This window comes from Peromyscus maniculatus, chromosome 5 (assembly GCF_049852395.1).
Source record: "Peromyscus maniculatus bairdii isolate BWxNUB_F1_BW_parent chromosome 5, HU_Pman_BW_mat_3.1, whole genome shotgun sequence".
NCBI classification, from domain to species: domain Eukaryota; kingdom Metazoa; phylum Chordata; class Mammalia; order Rodentia; family Cricetidae; genus Peromyscus; species Peromyscus maniculatus.
In genome coordinates this window covers 15,871,340-15,875,850 of record NC_134856.1, presented here as the reverse complement: position 1 = coordinate 15,875,850, position 4,511 = coordinate 15,871,340, and the positions used below count along the sequence as shown (strand labels likewise).

At 44.8% G+C, this 4,511-nt stretch overlaps 1 long non-coding RNA gene across 1 annotated transcript; it reads right to left on the bottom strand.

Moving 5' to 3' along the window:
* Positions 1 to 563: 563 nt before the first annotated feature.
* Positions 564 to 4,239, bottom strand: LOC143273141 (uncharacterized). Its single transcript, XR_013051054.1, has 4 exons — positions 3,592 to 4,239; positions 3,390 to 3,468; positions 3,267 to 3,296; positions 564 to 2,374 (listed from the first exon to the last, which is right to left on the bottom strand). It is a non-coding gene; the product is annotated as an uncharacterized LOC143273141 (long non-coding RNA).
* Between the last annotated feature and the right edge of the window lie 272 nt (positions 4,240 to 4,511).

Here is a 4,511-nt window from a genome sequence, read left to right as displayed (position 1 = left end):
TATTTCCAGTTGCTTCTGTGGTCAAAGGCAGCAGAGAGAATACCTGTAGAAGCTTAATCTGTAAAATCTGAGTATCTCACAGGAAATGTTTGCTACCCCACCCAGATTGTTTCACAGAGACAACACTGAATGTGTCCTTTTCACCTCTGCCATTTATTTACAAATGTCGTTTTTATTTTATTTTCATTTATGTTTATGCATGTATTTCTATATGCGTATGTGTGCCATGTGTGTGCTGGTGCCCATGAGTGCCAGAAGAAGGCACAGGACCCCTAGACCTGGAGTTGCAGACATTTGGAGCCTCCTGACATGAGTGCAGGGGACTGATCCAGGTCCTCTGGAAGAACAGGTGGCGTAACCACTGAGCCACCCCTCCAGCCCCAATGTCATGTTTTCAAGCAAATCCTCTCCAGGACGGCACTTGTATTTGTGTTATGGTGGAAGAGGCATGCTGGAGTTCCTGATGCAAGAGCGTGTGGCAGAGGCTGTTTACATCATGGTAGACCAGGAAGCAGAGGTTGTAAAATAATACAAAATTTATTTATTTTTTAACTACTTTTAAGTCTCCAGTGGCAACAAACACACACCGTGGTCTGTCTTCTGTTACTGGAACTCAACATCGCAAACTGGGTAACTGTAGTGTGCTTGCGTTCCGGCTCTGAGGATGGCGTCTGCGGAAGACTGTCTGCTGCACCACGGTATGGCAGAGAACAGCACAATGCAAACACAGCAAAGACACTGATCGGTCACGGAGCTGCAGCCTGAATGCTTCCAAAGGCGCTCATCGTAACTACCTCCCAAAAGTCCAACCCCAAACACAACTAGCCTTGGCGATTAAACCTCCAGTATATCACTTCTGGGGAGATGCTTTGAAACCATGGTGGTACGTCATACAATGATCGCCATGGTCTGTTACCAGAAGTCTCATTATTGTAAGCTGAAACTATGCGACTATTAGATGGTAACTCCTACTCTAGTTTCCCCGTGGGCTCCGGCAAGCCCCAGCCTATTTGCTAATGGATTTTTCTGTCCCAGTACATCACGTCAGTGTCTGTCGTTTCTCTTTGAATCACGCTTTGCAGGTCCATCCACGATGTAGCTGAATCAGAATGTTGTTCCTTTTTAAAGGCCGAATTAGAGTCCCTTGCCCATACACACCACTGGGATCCCCCCTTCTCTTTCCTCTAGCCGGTGCTGTGGTGTGTGAAATGTAGTTCTTCACACCCACTCCAGTATGAGATATCAGCAAGGACTATAAACAGAGGTCAAATGCTCAGAGGAAAACTGGGCATGGCGGAGAGGGACATGTGTACTTTTGTCTATAAATTGATGAGAGAAGGTGGGTGACAGGAGTCTTTGGTCCAGGCACTCATTTCTGTGTGGATGTCCATGACTGAGGAAGGAGCGGCTGGGGTTCTACAGACATTGTCCCAGGTTTAGAGAGAATCTAAGTACCATACTGATGTGATTGTCCTGCACAGAGAAGTGAGTGTGAACTCTCTAGTGCAGACAGGTCTTCACTGGTTTCCTCCACCCAAGCTCCATAAGGGGAAGATGGTGTCTCTGCCTGTCCACTGGATAGACACAGTCAAATCCAAGTTCTTTAGATTAAAATGGTCTAAGCCAGTAGTTCTCAACCTGTGGGTCCTGACCCCTTTGGGAGTCAAGAAACTTTTTCAAAGGGATTGAATACCAGATATCCCTCATATCAGAGATTTACATTATGATTCATAATGGTAGCAAAATTACAGTTATGAAATAGCAATGAAATAATTTTATGATGTGTGGGGAGTCACCACAACAGGAGGAACTGTATTAAGGGGTTGCAGCATGAGGAAGATTGAGAACCACTGCACTAAGTGTAACAAAAAAAAAAAAAAGCAAGGCTTTTTGGCGCTGCCAGTGGGGGAACACACAAAGATGTTCAAACTGCACTCCATGGTGTCAAGGAACTTAGCCAAGTAGAAAAGGAGACTCACAAACAGGCTGCCACAGGGCCCTGCCCGATTCATTTCACTTTTCAAGGAGCAGGACACTACATGGTGCTTGCCTGAAGGAGTTCCGAGTCTCGGCATTATCTCACCTCAGTTCTCTGGATGATATCCTGTCTTTGATGAGACACTGAATCCTGGGGATGTCACCAAGGAGCAGGAAACGAGGGTGTGGAGTCTGCGCTCATTCTGAGGGTCAAGAGCTCTGCAAACATGGAATCCTGGCTTTGAGAGGGTACATGAATGGGATGTTTTAATGGAAGTTCTGGGGCTGATCCTGAGAGTGCCGACTGAGTCTTTAATACAGAAATACTTTGTGAGTGGTTTGGACTCAACTGCTTAGTGAAGGTAGGTCATCAGGCCATCTCTTGGAACTGAGAGCTCTGTGAAGAAAGTCACGGAGACACTAAGTAAGGGCGACATGAATTCCAGAGTTGATGGACTTTTGACCGCGCACGCACGTCAAGTATGCTACTCATGAATATGAATGCTTTTTAAAATTAAACTGAAGCAGAAGACAAAGGCCGTGTGGCATGTAAACAGTGCTGCAATAAGCAATGTCACTATGGTTATAACTCAGGGGTAATCAATGAGATGCCATCGGCATTCCTAACATGGAGTCAATGTGCACAAACTTTTAATATAAGCCTAATTATGACTGTCTCTTTGCATGAAACTGAAAATATTGAAAATGCTGACATTGGGGAGGTGCCCTTGGATCAAATCTCCTGAAGTCAATAATCTATTATGATTTTCATTTTGCAGAAGTAGTGCTATTATTTCAAAAGATCTGAAAAATCAATTTGGCCTTCAGTATATCTGTGTAATAATGACATCCTAATTAAAAATCCCAATCTGAGGAGTACAAAGGATGAGGTTTAATCTCTAATCAATGAACACCAAGTCCAGAAGTTATAGACGCAATCACCCATTTTTAATGAACTTTCTTACTTTGCCCAGATTTGGTCTGCTTTACTCTCTGTAGTTTTGGAAGCCCTGTCTGTGTGGAAACACATCTCAGGAAGCAGAGACAATTGGGTGTAACAAGAATGTAAATTAGAGCAAGATGCATCAAAGAATGCATATCTTCAGAATCATGTGGGTTTCTTTTTAATTGGAATTTATAATTGCCCCTAATTATAGGACATATTTTACATGTTCCCTTTGAGAGGCTGAGAAGGGGCGGAGCCCTGTCCACTCCAGTCACAAGAGCTCTAACCTTGACATTTTAATTAGATATTATTTTGAAATATGTAAAAGGGATTTAATACTCACCAAAACATATCATTGATTGTGCAGTTTCCCCTAGAAAATAAAATGATACACAACTTGAAAAATAATCAGCCCCTCAGAGGAACTCTGGAAATGCTGGAGGGTAAATGCAAGAAGACATCTCACCACCATGAACATGGATTTTCTGATGTTTCTTCTAGGCAAAGTCCCTTCTTTGGAGTAGCCCAGTGTCAATGGCCTCAGACTAGACAAAGGAGGTGAGGTTAAATGATTTATGGGTCCTGTACACCCATCCTGCAGATAAAAAGGGAGGTCAGAGGAGGGTCAAGAGTCTTTCCTTCGAATGGAATTTCTGGTGCCCCATTACCTGGCTGCGCGAGACTGATTAAAACAACCCCGTTGGTTCTCTTCTCCCCAGAGGCTCCGCTCTCTCATGCTTCAGTAGATTAACAGTGTGGGGCAAAGCAGAGCCCAGACAACAGACCTCTCTTCCTAAGCTTGCCTTCCTACATCAGCCCGGAGTTGGATGAGATGAAATGTGTGCATTACTGTACCCGCCGGCACTAGAAAAGATGTAGAGAAAACCCAGGACCAAGAATCCCAGGGTTCTCCACCAAGATGGGAGCTTATCATCCTTCAGAATCTCCAGCCCTTCCCTAAGATCAAGAGCTTCTAGATTGTCTCCTGGGGCTTAAAAGAGGAGGACAGATCAGTGGTGCAAGGGGAATGTTGATTACTATGAGGCCCTACACCCGCGCTTCTCGGCCTTCCCAACGCTGCGAACCTCTACTACAGTTCCTTGGGCTGTGGTGACTCCCAACCATGAAGACAATTTTCATTATTACCTTACAGCTGTAATTTTGCCACTGTTATGAATCCTGAAGTAAATATCTACATTTTCTGATGGTTTTAGGTGACCCCTGTGAAAGAGTCATTTGACCCCCAAGGGGGTTTTGACCCCCAGGTTGAGAACACCTCCCCTAGTGCTCTTGGCCGCTGTGCCCTGGAGAGTCAGTGGGAACTAAAATGTGTTTTTAAAGTATGGCTTATCCAGGTGCACCATGGTTTGGGGTTCCACCATCCGCTGATACTGCCTACTCACTATATAATGAAGAAGGAATAGGAGTGAAACTTTACATGTGGTCCCCTCACACTCGGCTCGGTAGGCATCACGCACCTCAGCCAAGACCCACCAGAGATGGGTGCCCTCTGCATGTATTACTTTTATGTTGCTGTGACCCAAGTATCTGACAGAAACCACGGAGGGAGACAGGGTTTATTTGGCTC